The sequence below is a fragment of the Saimiri boliviensis genome, chromosome 1, assembly GCF_048565385.1.
Source record: "Saimiri boliviensis isolate mSaiBol1 chromosome 1, mSaiBol1.pri, whole genome shotgun sequence".
Taxonomy (NCBI): domain Eukaryota; kingdom Metazoa; phylum Chordata; class Mammalia; order Primates; family Cebidae; genus Saimiri; species Saimiri boliviensis.
In genome coordinates this window covers 223,063,855-223,079,041 of record NC_133449.1, presented here as the reverse complement: position 1 = coordinate 223,079,041, position 15,187 = coordinate 223,063,855, and the positions used below count along the sequence as shown (strand labels likewise).

The 15,187-nt window shown below is 33.0% G+C and overlaps 1 long non-coding RNA gene across 5 annotated transcripts in view; it reads right to left on the bottom strand.

The window, feature by feature from the left end:
- Positions 1-478: 478 nt before the first annotated feature.
- Positions 479-15,187, bottom strand: part of LOC141580866 (uncharacterized) — a 258,553-nt gene continuing 243,844 nt past the window's right edge. For 2 of the 5 annotated variants that reach the window (XR_012513266.1, XR_012513265.1), the window contains 4 exons: positions 10,885-11,048; positions 9,590-9,737; positions 8,186-8,510; positions 479-4,346 (listed from right to left, as the gene is read on the bottom strand). This is a non-coding gene — a long non-coding RNA (uncharacterized LOC141580866). The remainder of the gene's footprint in view (positions 4,347-8,185; positions 8,511-9,589; positions 9,738-10,884; positions 11,049-15,187) is intronic. The other 3 variants (XR_012513270.1, XR_012513269.1, XR_012513268.1) reach the window with 3 other exon arrangements.

Below are 15,187 nucleotides of genomic sequence, written 5' to 3'. Positions count from 1 at the left end.
CTACTAGGTACATATTCAAGGAAATTGAAATCAGTATGTCAAAAAGCTATCTGCACTCACATGTTCGCAGCAACATTATCATGATAAGCAAGATACGGAATCGGCCTGTGTTTATCAATGGATGAATGGATAAAGAAAATGTGGTGCATATACATAATGAAATACTACTGAACCTTAAAACAGAGATAAATTATCTTATTTGCAACAACATGGATAAATCTGTAAGACGCTACATTATGTGAAATACTCCAGGAAGAGAAGTATAAATACACATGATCTTACATATGTGGAATCCAAAAAATTCGAACTCATAAAAGTAGAGAGTAGAATGGTAGTATACACATTTCAATATATAATGTTGTAAATAATTTATACTTTTTTGTTAATTAAAATATTTTAAAAAGTAAAATTATATTTTGTTATACACACATGCATATAAACATACAATAGCATAAACTGGCAATATCATTATGGTTATCTCTGTGGCTAATTATTTCCCTTACATTTAAAAAATATTTTTCCACAAATATGATGTACCTGCTTAAATACAAATCAAATTAAAACTGGCAATATTACTATTTTAAATATATTATTCCAAACACTGAAAAATAACAAACATTCATCCTGATCCTTTGTCATAAATAAACGTAATAAAAAAAAAGCTACACCCCTCACATTTAGTGTTATAAATCACAAAACCATATGGCGGTTACTTTTCTTTCTTTTCAATTCTCTTTTGCTTTGTAAGGACTGTGAAAGTTTTGTACTCTCTCTAAAAATCAATACATAAACTCTCTTATTCCATTATTTACACAGAGTAATTCCTCAACAAATTAAGTTTCTAAGTCATTTTTCCTGCTCAAAAATTGCAGTTGGGTTTAAATGTGTTTTGAGAAATATGTGTTCTATTTATTAATCAAGAAGAAAATATAGTAAAACTTTGCTTGACACTTTTATGCATTTCTGAAACACTTGCAAATATTATTTCTTCTTTTGCTTTTTAGTAACAGGAACTATATTTTTTAAAGAATGCATTATTCACGTTACCATTCATTCATCAAATCCATTTGGTCAACCACAGGAAAAATACATTAAACAAATCATTACATTCACTGTAGGGGAAGGAGCTGTTCTTTAGTTCCATCAACTCTGGCTAAATCAAAAATGGCGAAGTATATTTCTGAGTTTACATGATGGAGAACTACGGGGTCAAAAAACTAAATTCTGGCTGGCAGTATATCCTCTTTCCTGCCACATTTGTAACCAACAGAACTACAGTTACTCACTATGAGTCTGAACTTTATAACAGTTTTCTTATTTCCTGTATATGATACGTGCATTTTGTAGTCTGTTGCATTCTATACATTACAAATCTAAAGTTAAAATTTCAGTCTCAAAAGTTGAATTGTTCATTGCCTTAAGCTTTCATTTAGGATATTTAAAATATTTAATTTTCTTACTAAATACAAGATTGATATTACTATAAATCTCACTCCTTACACATAAAAAAGGTAAAGAAAGTCCATCTCATTGTGTTTTTTTTTTCAAACTAAAACATTGGTTCATAAAGATATAAACGGGAGGCTGTTCTATGTCTCAAAAATAATTTACTATTTGCTTTTCTGTGAAAGCAGCAATAATTGTCTTTATTTTGTTTTCCTAAAGGCATTTTGTGCACATGTGTGTAGGAAAAAAACAAACAAAATGAACAACAACAACAACAACAAAAAGCTTACCTCTCTCTAGAGAGGTTTGACTTTTGTCCTCAGCTCCTGGAACTCATCTTTGGGCCTTTGGAGTGTTCCACCTGCTAGAGTGTTTTGCTTTACTTGACAGCCTTAAGCCATAGCAATAGTCTAACAATGTGACTTATAGTGGAACTTTGGTCCATGTTGTATCTGCTCTACCTCCGGAGGGTCTGGAGGCTAAAGCCAGCCACAGAATCAGTCAACTATACTATGTGATTGCGCCTCAATAGAGCTCTGTGCAACAAGGCTTGGGTGAGCTGCTCTGGCTGCAAATATTTCATGCATATTGTCACACTTTACTCTCAGGAAAGTTAGGATTGTTCCTGATCCAACTGGAAAAAGACAACTAGAAGCAAAACTTTCATAAACACTGTTTCATGCATATCTTATCTTGGTTGATTTTAATCTGTATTTTTCCACTATGATAAACTGTAATCATGAAAAAGTCAGCTTTCACTGAGTTCTATTATTCCTTCTTGTGAATTATTACAACTCAGATTGGTCTCAGGAATCGTCAAACTTGTGGGTAGTATCAGAAGTGAGGGTGATTTTCTAGGCTGCTCACTAACTTTACAGTGTGATAAGATGAAGATTGTGTACATATCATCCAATGATATACTAGTGTGATTTATTTTAATCTACAAAGAACAAACTAGTTTATCCATTCTGGAAATTTTTATCTCTGAGGTTTTGTTTTATATTCTAAACGGACACACTTAAAATTACATGATATAATAAATACTTTCTAAATACATATGATCCTTCCTGTTGAGGAATTAATAGCAAACGGTTTTCTGAAAATAAATTTTTAGAATGCTTAGACAAAGAATTAGGTATGTGGGTAATTAATATAAAATATCAGACAAATTTTAAAAAGAAAAACAAAATGACACAAATCTATCTATATCAATACCTCTATTGATGCATAATAAAACTTATACTGAATTAAGGCAAAGGCAAAATTCTATGTTTAATTGACTTAAGAACTCTCAGCTTCCAAGGAAAGAGTTAATTTTGGGGTTGAAAAAACTAAAAGTGAGTTAGAGAAGCTGCTATATTTAGTAATCCAGGTAAGAGAGAAAAGACTATTTAGGCTTTGATTACTTACAAATTTATTTTGACATATGTTATTATTTTAATCTATATACCCTCTTATGATCTATTGTGATTAGAAAAGATTCATATTTTTCTTTCAAATTTTAGAGTCTAAGAAATCTAAAAGAGGTCTACATATCAAATTATTTCACTCTTTATTAAGTCTCACCAAATCTTCCACCACAATAATAAGATTAAGTGTCCAAACTTAAATTCTGGTTAGTAGGGCCCTCATGGTCCTCTCTAAATAAATCCCATGGTTCCTCTGGTTTATTCCAATGTCATAATCTTCCAGAAAATGTGTTACTAGGTAGATTCCACATTGCTAATATGTATTTTCCTTTTGACATCTTATCTTATTATAAGTATCTTTCTTAAAAATTTATTTTGAAACTTATCCAGAAATCTTTTTTCTTTGCTACCCACTTACCCATCAGTTTAAAAAACTTATCTGAGCACATTCTCTTCTTCTCAAATTTTATTAAAAGTCTCCCTCATATGACCAAAATACCTTTTTCCAAAAATGTGTTTTTTTATCTTCATAAAATAAATGCCATATCATAGGTTATTTTTTTAATTAAAGGCTTATTTGTTTATTTTGAGAGGGAGTCTCGCTCTGTTGCCCAGGCTGGAGAACAGTGGCATGATCTTGGCTCACTGCATACTCCTCCTCCCAAGTTCAAGTGATTCTCCTCCCTCAGCCTCCCGAGTAGCTGGGATTACAGGCACCTGCCACCACATCTGGCTAATTTTTATATTTTTAGTAGAGACGGGTTTTTACCATGTTGGCCAGGATGGTCCTGAACTCTTGACCTCAAGTGATCCTCCCGCCTCGACCTTCCAAAGTGCTGGGATTACAGATGTGAGCCACTGTGCCTAGCCTTAAAATACTTTTAATTTACTACTGATGTATTACCCATGTCATCAATTTATAAAATAGCATTACTACTCATTATTTGCAGGCTATGAGCTAAACAGTAGAAATTAGAAAAGTATTACTCTAGAGTGGTTTTAAAGGAGAAAATTGATATATAACACAAATATATATGTAGTGTAGATGTAAATGATGCATATGCAATAGCTACACAAAGATGAACCAAACTATAATAAATTATGAAGTTCTAATTGGTGGTAAATTCAGAGAAATTCAGAAAACAACAGACTACTTTTAGCTAAAATAATAGTGTAAAGATAGGTATTTCTGGCAAAAATAACATTTTAATCTTTAAGGTAATTTGAATATTTACTTGGAGCATTGGACTTTTACTCCAAAAATCTTCAGTTCCTGTGAAGAAGAAAACGTGCCCTCGCACATCAAAATAACACACATAAAACTCTTCCCAATCCTAAATCCATTCAACCAAGTTAATGAAGAATTTATCCTTACACAGTGACTCTAAGCATCTTGCTATTTGTGTCTTTAGCACTCTTCTTTAGTCACAACCTGTTTACTGCTCAGTGAAAAATTAATTCCTTGGGTCCCAAAGAAGATTGTATACATGCCTGTTAAAAAAAAAAAAAAAAAAAAAAAAAAAAAGGAAAAAAGGGCAGTGATTATTGCACTGTGCATGAAACAACTCCCAATCAAGGTATATTTTGCATTGTTCCTGCAAAAAATAACTATGGTAGGTTTTTTGTTAACTCAAATATGCCCACAGCTATTTCCTTCTTGTCTTTACTTGTGACTTAACAATTATTTAATGAGTCCTGGCGTGTGGTAGCCCCATGCAAGATTCCTAGCCTTCCCCCTTCAGCCCAGCTTTTGCATCTTCCCTGCATCCACTCTCGGTGCCTTCCCTTCAAAGATCTGTTAGGAGCACGCCAGTGGTCTTGGTCCTTCACTGGGAGTTGTTCCACCTGGCTATGTCTAGTCCCTAATGTTTTGATTGAAACCACTAACTCTATATGATATGGCTGATGTGGGAGTTACAAAAATTTCTGGGTCTCTATCAAAGTTGAAGCTTGGAAGTGTAAAGTCATCAAGAATTATACTTCAGAAACAATCACCTTTTAACTTGCCATTTGTCATTGCATAAATTACAAAAAATCATTGTGAATGCTAGATAATGGCTCATATTTATTTATGTTAAAACTTGCCACTACAATGTGGGTATACCTGTTCTCTCTACTGCTACAATATAAGAAACTTTAGACATGCCCTTGGCATTTGGCAGAGAGAATGTAATTTCCTATTGAGAGCTATCTAAGTCTCCTTTATTTTGAAGTCCTTCATTTCTCGCATTATCAAAATTTCCTCAGAAGAAACAGCTGCAGTTTTAAAAAATTATATCTTGTTCTATTACTGTGTATCCCTTATTTTAGTTATTTGCCTTAAACGTAAATTGCATAATGAGAATTTCATATGTCTTGGTCCTCCAGTATATACTTCTATAGACACTTGTATTCACAATACTATGTCCGTTAGAATTAATTAAATTTGTAAGATATCTACTCTTCCTGTTAGATTTGAAGTAGCATAAGAACCAGGACTGTGATTATTTTTTTCTACTCCCTACTTCCCAGAAACTAGAGCAACGCTTGGCACATCATTCATGCTTTTGCTCTATTGTTTTGAAAATAAATGACAAAACAGAGAGATGCAAAGAGTGGTAAAGGAGAAGCAAAGATAGGTAACATTGCTTCAGACTCATAATCCTACAAAACGTACCGTCTTGGCCTCCCAAAGTGCTAGGATTACAGGCGTGAGCCACGGCGAATGGCCAAGCTTCTGTTTTTTATAAGCTATCAAACTTATGGTACTTTGCTAGATCAACCCAACTGACTAGGAAAGTCAGTTGAAGGAATCATACAGTAGATATATTTTTAGAGGGGCTTTCTTTCAGTTACCAGTATGATCTATCACTTATCCATCCCTTAACACGACTTGATGGTTTATTCTTTAATAGTATCCAACTGTATAAATGTACTACAGTTTGTTTATCCATCCTGTGAAAGGCCATCTTAATTATTTCCAATTTATTATGATTATGAATGGATGTGTATCCCAGTTTTTGTATGGACAAAAACATTTAAATCAGACAACAAATAAAAAATTAGTTTGCTGTTCAGGGATTATTTAAGTCGAGGACCCAATAGTTCCATTCACATGATGACTATGAAAAAAATGTCAAAATTTGGTTTAAACAAATATTACCCAAGCTGTAATGTAAAATAAGATGTGGAATCAGATATTATTTTCTCCAACATGTATCAAGAGTTATCATATGCTTTTTTAAAAGCTACTATATTACAACCTCTATAATATATTTCTTAGTTTCTTTCCATGCCTTACTTTTTTATTCCTCAATTAGTTTGTTTTTATTATGATTCCTTAGAGCAAAGGCTTCTCTAATCCTTCTTCAGAAGTAACATCAACTCAGGAAAAACAAGCACTCAGGCTAATTTATTGGAAATTAAGGAGACAAAAAAATGTTAAAATGGTAATTACTACCTACTTCCAAAAATGAAGGAACCAAATGTAGCCCAGTTATCCAATAAGAAATTTCTCCTTAAGAATGAACCTACATTACACAGGGGTTCTATCACTTTATTGACAGAAGTCTTCAAGGAGACAATCCCAGTGGGTCACAGTGACATAGAAAAGCAGCAAAATGCAGACTCCTTCTTTGGCTCTATCAACCACACTGCAAACTGGGAGAACAGAGTCCACGGACCTAACATGAGGAAGGGTGCATGAATCAGCTATGCTTTTGCCCTACAGGTAGTAAAGTATAAACCTCTAACAGAACTGTATTTGTGCTGTTCTCATTTTTTCTTTTTTTTAAAAAAAAAACTTATTTTATTTCCATACTCCAATAATCAATGACTTATGAAAACAGTTCATTATTCAGTTGAAACAGAAACGATGACTTCACTTTATGTAATTAGGGGGAAAACATAAAAGAAACAAAAGACTAAAACTCTATGAAGTGAAAATAACAAGATATCATTACACACCTCCCAATAATTGCCACACACCTATTAGAATGGCCAAAATCCAGAACAGTGACAACATCAAATGCTTATGAGGATGTGGAGAAACAGGAATTCTCATTTATTTTTAGTTGCAATGCAAAATTATACAGCCCCTTGAACGTAGTTTGGCAGTGTTTCTACAAAACTAAACCACTTTTTTTTTTTTTTTTTTTTTTTGAGAGGGAGTCTCACTCTGTAGCCCAGGCCCAGTGCAGTGACGCAATCTTGGCTCGCTGCAACCTCAAGCGTTCAAGTGATGTTCCTGCTCAGCCTCCAGAATAGTTAGGATTACAGGTGCATGCCACCATGCTAGGCTAATTTTTGTATTTTAAGTAGAGATGGGGTTTCGCCATGTTGGCCAGGCTGGTCTGGAACTCCTGACCACAAAGTGATCCACCCACCTCGGCCTCCCAAAGTGTTGGAATTACAGGCATGAGCCACCACGCCAGGCCAAAACTAAACCTACTCTTACCTTACAATCCAGCAATCATGCTCCTTGGTATTTACCCAAAGGAGTTTAAAACTTATGTCCACACAAACATCTACATATGGGTGTTTACAGCAGCTTCATTCATAATTGCCAAAATTTGGAAGCAACTAGGATGTCCTTCAGTAGGTGAGTGAATAAATAAGCTGTGGTTCATCTAGACAGTGGAATATTATTCAGGGTTAAAAAGAAATGAGCTAACAAGCCATGAGGAGATATGGAGGAATCTCAAACGAATATTACTATGCAAAAGAAGCCAACTGAAAAGAGTATACACTGCATGATTCCAACTATATGACATTCTCTAAAGGCCTTCTATGGAGACAGTAAAAAGATCCATGGTTGTCAGGAAATGGGCAAGGAAGGGATGAACAGACGGAGCACAGAGGATTCTTAGAGTGGTGAAACTACCCTATATGATACTGTAGCAGTAGATACAGTCCATCATATATTTGTCTAAACCCATAGAATACACAACACCAAGAGTGAGCCCTAATGTAAACTATGGACTCTGAATGTTAATGTGTAGATTCATCAGTTGTAATAAATGTATCTCTCTGGTGGGAATGTTGATAATGAGGGAGGTTATGCATGTGTCAGAACAGAGTAAACAGGAAATTTCTGTAACTGCTGATCAATTTTGCTGTAAACCTAAACTGCCCTAAAAAACAAAATCTATTTTAAAAACTATGAATTAAACTTATCTTCTGATCTCAAAGCAGGATCTCACAATAACTGTTTCAATATAAGTCCTATATTTGGAAACTGCTATAAACTTCTAAAAACTGTCACATTTTATATTTTAATCACATATATTGAGTAAAAAAACATGAAGAGCTCTCAAAAATCATGGGCTTTTGTTTATTTGTTCTGTACTTACTTTTGAAATTTCTTTTATAATGGCCCATCTCCAGGATAAAATTGAAAAAGCTAATTCATGTCCCTTGGGGTCAAGAATTTCAAATAATTCCTCATGAGTGACATTATCTTCCCAACTCTGTTACCCTTTTCCTTCAATTGAAGAGATATTGAATATTAATAAAATGATTATTTCAAAGGACTTCAAGACAATTATTACATCTCCACCTTTCCAAAGACAAGGTCCATTTCGTTCTCCGTTAGAAAGACACCAGCTCTTCACAAAATGGTTCTCCATATCCTCAATGTTGAATGAGGCACTTATCTCTTCTGCCTTCTTCACATATCTATCCAGTGAAAAACAGAGTGCCATCATGAAAACTTCGCAAAGGCCAATGATTATATAGACGAAGGCTGAAACTTTAACTCACAATATTATAACTTTCATCACATAATTTTTTTCAGTCATCTTCCTTTCTAAAAATAAAATATGAGTGTCTACTTCAAGAGACTCTGGATCAAATCCAATTAGCTTTCTATTATTTAAAAACACTATTGACCTTTAAAATCCTCTCTTTGCAAATATTCAAACCAAGTAGTACAGCGCTTGTTAAACCACATTTTCCAATTTATTTCAATTATTTTTGTTCTGCTGGAAATTTAACTCCTTGAGAATAGAGAACCTAAGGCTGGTATATACCCACGCACACCTGCCTCCCCGATGCCAACATAAATCCTGGTATATTGTGGCTAATCATTTATGTTTAATTGTATTGATTCTATACTAAATTCAGATGGCCAGATGTAGGTCAGCTTATTAAAACAGATTTATGGTAATGCTCTATCTGATTTTATAGAGCTTTAATCACGCCAACATTGAGCCTGTTCAAATATTTTCTTAAAAAATGTTTATGTGTTTAGTCATTTCTGATATTCCTGTTAATTTAGCACCTCTCTTTTGAATCAGAAAATACTTTGGTTCAACTTTCTCGGATCTGTTTATGCTGTTAGGCAACCTGTGGGCAATTCTACAACTACTTAGCCTGTATTCTGCTTTTCCCTATATAGAATTTTTCTCTTTCTCTCCACTTTCTGAGTAAATTTCCTGTTCTTAAACTGTCCTTGTTTCTTTTCTTTGCTATATTCAAAATTAGGTATAGGACACAACTAGACAAAAAAAAAAAAAAAAAAAAAAAAAAAAAAAGGAAGCTCATTTATTTCCCAAACTTTTTTTCTTTTCCCCTTTTTTTTTAATTGTACGTTTGTTTCCGGGGGTACATGTGCAGATCATGCAGGATCATTGCATAGGTACATAAATGGCAAGGTTGTTTGCTGCCCCCATCCCACTGTCACCTATATTAGGCATTTCTCCTCATGTTCTCTCTCTCCAACCTCCCCAATCCCCACTGTCCCTCCCCTAACCCACCCAAACAGACCGCAGTGTGTGATGCTCCCCTCTGTGTCCATGTGTTCTCATTGTTCAACACCCGCCTATGAATGCAAACATGCAGTGCTTGATTTTCTGTTCTTGTGTCAGTTTGCTGAGAATGATGGTTTCCAGATTCATCGATGTCCTACAAAGAACACAAACTCATCATTTTTTATGGCTGCATAGTATTCCATGGTGTATATGTGCCACATTTTCCTTGCCCAGTCTATCATTGATGGGCATTTGGGTTGGTTCCATGTCTTTGCTATTGTAAACAGTGCCGAAATGAACATACATGTGCATGTGTCTTTATAATATAATGATTTATAATCCTTTGGGTATATATCCAGTAATAAGATTGCAGTGTCAAATGGAATTTCTATTTCTAGATGCTTGTGGAATTGGTACACTGTCTTCCACGATGGAAATTTTTATAAAATATTTTAGTATCTATGTAAGGTCATCAGGTGAATTGATTTAACAAACATTTATTTTCCGTTCTGTGCCAAAGTTTTGTGCTAGGTGGTGTGGATTAAGAAATAAAAGTTTTGCTCTTTAAAAGGAGTCCTAATGTAATGAACTCTATTGCACATATCTAATTGTTCTTTTCTTTTTCATAGAAAGCTTTCTAATTATTTTCCTCTCTGTGTTGTTTTCTGTGGTTTATGGTTATCTGAAAATTTCAAATTTAATTTAATTAATTAATGATTACACTTACTAGGCTTGTTGTATTCCTTTCTAGTCTAGGTATTGGCACATTCTACCATTACATAATAATAATAGTAATAATAATATTTATTGAGTGTGTATTATGCCACAATATTAAACACTTCATACACAATATTCCATTTAGAGTTGTTAATAAGAACTATAATCTCAAATTTTAGAAAAGCTAGGTAACTTGGGAAAATATACACAGCTAGTAACACAGCTAGGAGCAGAATTCCAAACTCAGCTATTTCTGACTCTGGACACATTATCCTAGCACGTATACAATAAACAGCCATCTCACTAAATTAAAACAACATGCAACATGGAACATTTTCTTCTCACTGATTAACAAAAACCTTTTTAATAGCTATTTTTGAAAGTGACTTTTACTTATCTTCTCTGCTTTCCACTTTCTTATGGATATGTACATTTAAAGAATAACAAATCAACCAGAACCAAGCAAACCAAAAAGGCCAGAAATGTGAGGGGGAAAGAATCTCAAGTGTCAACTGTTGTTATTTTTGTTTTTAAGTGATTAATTCAATATGCTTTTTACATATACATTTTAAAACTCCACTTACCCTTGTGAGAGTAAAACCCAGTGCCCTCTATCCAAGACCCTGTCAAAAATGTCTTTGACAGGCCTGAGACTATGCCAGAATGCTTTAGTTTCTCTTTAAGATAGACGCAATTGGTATGTGCCTCACGCGAAAAATTAAGCAATTCATCATTTTCTGTTGAATGCCTAAAGAAATTTGGATGAAAAGTGGTAAGTAAATGAATAATAATAGAAAAATGAGGCAGTGCTGTGTATTATTGGATAGTTTATTCAATCTAACACTTTTTGAAATATGTAATTTCTCATTATCAAAAGTCTGGATTAATTGGATAGTCTTATTCATTGTGTAAGTCTCTATCGAGCATGTATAAATAGACATTTAGTATAGCATACTTTATACCATTATGGTATGTGGTTATATTTATACACATAGACATATATGTGTGTGCCTACATATGTGTACACTCATATATACACATATATATAGTTTTAGAATGGTCTGTAGTTTCACATGTTCCATAAGTTAAAATTTTATTAACAATTTTTCTCTTTCATATAAACAGTGCTTCATCAAAATAAAAAAGCAATGTCAACATTTTCTAAAAATTTTTAAGTATGAAATATAATTATAAAAGTTTTGACCAAAATAAAAATAAAAAGCCAGGAGGTAATGCATTGGACCATAATTATCACTCTATTAGATAAGGCAAAACTGTTCAGCACAAAGAAACATAATAGACTCAGAACGCTTTAAATATTAACAAACTTTCTTGAACATGATATCTATTGAAATCATATTAAGAAAAAGAGAAAATATTCCCACATTTAAAAAGTATCAATAATGGATTAATATACAGCATAAATGCAAAGGAAATAGCCTGTGTAAACATCAGCTTATCATTTTCTTCATATATCAAACAATACACATGCTGTAGAATAAATACTGGGTTGGGCCATACAGGTTAAACATGTGCATAACTACATAATCAAGAAAATCTTACCACTTCTGTCAATGTACTCTATGCGCTGTGGCAAAAAGATCACACGTAACAATCTCCAAAAGAAAATGAGAGAGAATGAAATAACAAAAGCAATTAAGTCAGGAGAGAAGCAGAGTTGTGAAGAGGGGAGGAGAAGGGCATTATGAGTATTCAGTAAGTATAACAAAACACATCTGAAATCTACAAGCAGCTCAAAACAGACATTTGGAATCATAGAAATAAAACTAATTATTTCCCTAGCATTTCAAATACCAGAAAGTATTCTCAAAGCTCCATTTCTTCCCTTTGCTTTGGTACTAAATGTCTTTTCTACCATGTCTTCCTGCAGGTTTCAAGTTTGATTTTTTATGTGTATATCAATGGAAGCCTTAAAAATTAACTTTAGACTTCAATTATGACTAAATCATAATCAGAGTTTAATGGAATAACCTTTAGAAAAAAATAAGGTTTATTCTGCATAGATTATTTCAAATAAATAAGCATGGCAAAGGGAAGCATGGTGTCACCAAATTTTTGTGTTGTGAAAATATAGTCATCTAAGATGAAAAATCAGAGGAAATCAAACAGAGTTTTAGAGTTAATAGGGAAGAATCAACAGGAAACGGTGGTAAGATAGGAACTGCAATGGACACTTGTAAACCAGTTTGAGAAAGTCGATATTTTGTTCAGTCAATATACCAGCATGGCTTGTCAGAATCACATGTTGGTTAGATATTTTAATGACTCAAACTCTAGTTGAGCTAAAGACCAGTCATCAGCCTGGCATAATATTTAAGGTCCTAACAGTATGTTATGACATTTGTAATATTTATATAACAGTAGTCTAAGCTGCTAAAAAAGAGTCCAAAGACATATTTTTACTATTGATGTGAAAAAAATCATACAACTTAAAGAAATAAATTTCAATCATAAGAAGTGTGTAAAATTAAAACATTATGCAATTATAATCAACTCTGTTGATTATGTGATTATCCATTTTGCAGATACCAGAATCAAGACCTCAGACATGCTCTTCTTCCTGGCTGGACTAAGCAACTGATGAAACTCCCTACCTGCTGCTTTCTGCTCTTCCCCCACTTCATACCCAAAGAAGAAAGAAAGGAAACCATCCTTGTGTACTATCCACAGGGTAACACAAGTAGGTAGTGCTCAACCACTGGTTCGAAAATCATTAACATACATGAGTCTTGCATGATCTAAAAATATACATGAATGCAAATCAGTTTTGCTAGATGATAAGCATTCTGAGAGGTTGAGCATCTGCAATTAGTAGCTTTTCTCTTTAAAGGGATTTATTAAAGTGAAATTCACATAAAATAAAACAATCCATTTTAAAGTGAACAGTTCTGTCATGTAATATATTCACAATGATGTACAATCATCTCTATCTCATTCCAGAATATTTCCATCACTCCAAAGTAAAGATCCTTACTCATTATGCAACCTCTCCCTATTCCTCTCTCTTTCAAACTACTGGAAAGAACCAATCCATATTCTGTCTCTTTGAATTTACCTATTTAGGATATTTCCCATTAATAGAATCATACCACATGTGACCTTCTGAGTCTGGTTTCTTTCATTTGGCATAATGTCTTAGAGGTTATTTCATGTTATTTCATATATCAGTACTTTATTCCATTTTGTGACTGAAAATATTCCATTGTAGGTATATACCACAATTTGTTTTTCTATTCATTAGTTGATAAAAATTTGAGTTGCTTTCACCTATTGGCCATTTTGAATAGTGCTGCTATAAAATGCGTGACCATGTACTTTTCTGAGTATCTGTTTTCAATTCTTTTGGGTACGTACTTGAGAGTGAAATTGCAGATTCATGTGGGATTTCTGTCTTTAACTTTTTGAGAAACCATTGAACTGTTTTACATAGAAACTGAATAAATTTACATTCTCACCAGCAATATGCAACGGTTTTAATTTTTTCACATCATTGGCAAAACTTTGCATGTGTGTATGTGTGTGTGTGCACGTGCGCGCGTTTGTGTTTACAATCTGATGTGTGTGAAGTCATCCCTCGTGGTTTTGCTATGCATTTTCCTAATTACTAATGATATGAGCATCTTTTTAAGTGTTTGATGGTCATTTGTAGAGTTTCTGTGGTAAAATTTTCTATTTAAGTCTTTTACCCTCTTTTTAATTAGGTGGTTTCTTTGTTGAACTGTAAGGGTTCTTTGTATAATAAGAATATTAGGTTTTATCAGAGATATAATTTGCAAGTATTTTCTCCTTCATTCTAGATTGTCATTTTGTTTATTTTATAACATTTTTGGTACATAAAAGCTTTTAATTTTGATGAAATTCAATTTATCCATATTTTGTTATTTATGATATTGATATTATATCTAAAAATTCATTGTCAAATCTAAGGTTATGAAGATTTGCCCCATGCTTTCTTCCAAAAGTGTTATGATTTTCACTCTTATACTTATGTTTTTGGTCCTTTTGGGGTTAAGTTTTGTATATGGCATAAAGTAGAGATTCAACTTTTTTTGCATTTGAAAATCCAGTAGAAATTGCATATGAGCTTGAGGATTGGCATTTCCATTTCTGAAAAAAAAAAAAAAAAAAAAAAAAAAAAAAAAAAAAAAAAAAAAAAAAGACTTCTCATCGTAATAAAAATTACATTGAAACTGTAAATCACTTTGGGTAGTATTGATATCTTAACATTACTTTTGCCATTCTATGAACACAGATGTTTTTCCATTTGTTTTTCTTATTTAATTCCTTTCACCAATAGCTTTCAGTACATTAGCTAAATTAATTTCTAGGTATTATTATTCTTTGCAATGTTATTATAAACAAAATTGCTTTTGTAATTTTACTTTTAGATTACTTGTTCCTGCTGTATAAAAATGCAACTGATGTTTTTGTGTTGCTTTTGTAATCTTTAACTTCACCAAATTTGATTATTAGCTCCAGAAACTTGTGTGTGCGTATGCACACTCATACATATGTGCATATTCTTTAAAATTTTCTGTATATAGGATCATATAAATAGTTTTACTTCTTCCCAGTTTGGAAACATTTTACTTCTTTTTCTTGCCTAGTTGTTCAGGTTAGAACTTACAGTATAATGTTGAATAGCCATGGTCAGGATGGGAATCCTGGTGGTGTTCCTGACACGAGGGGAAAGCTTTCAGTCTTTCACTATTGAGGATAATGTTAGCAATAGGCTTTTCATAAATATCTATGTTTAAGCTTTTATAGGAACAAATATAACAGCTTCCAAATAAAAAGATGCCTGTATTCAAGCTTGAAAATTCTGTAATAGTTTGAACGGTTATAACAAATTACCATAGATTGGAA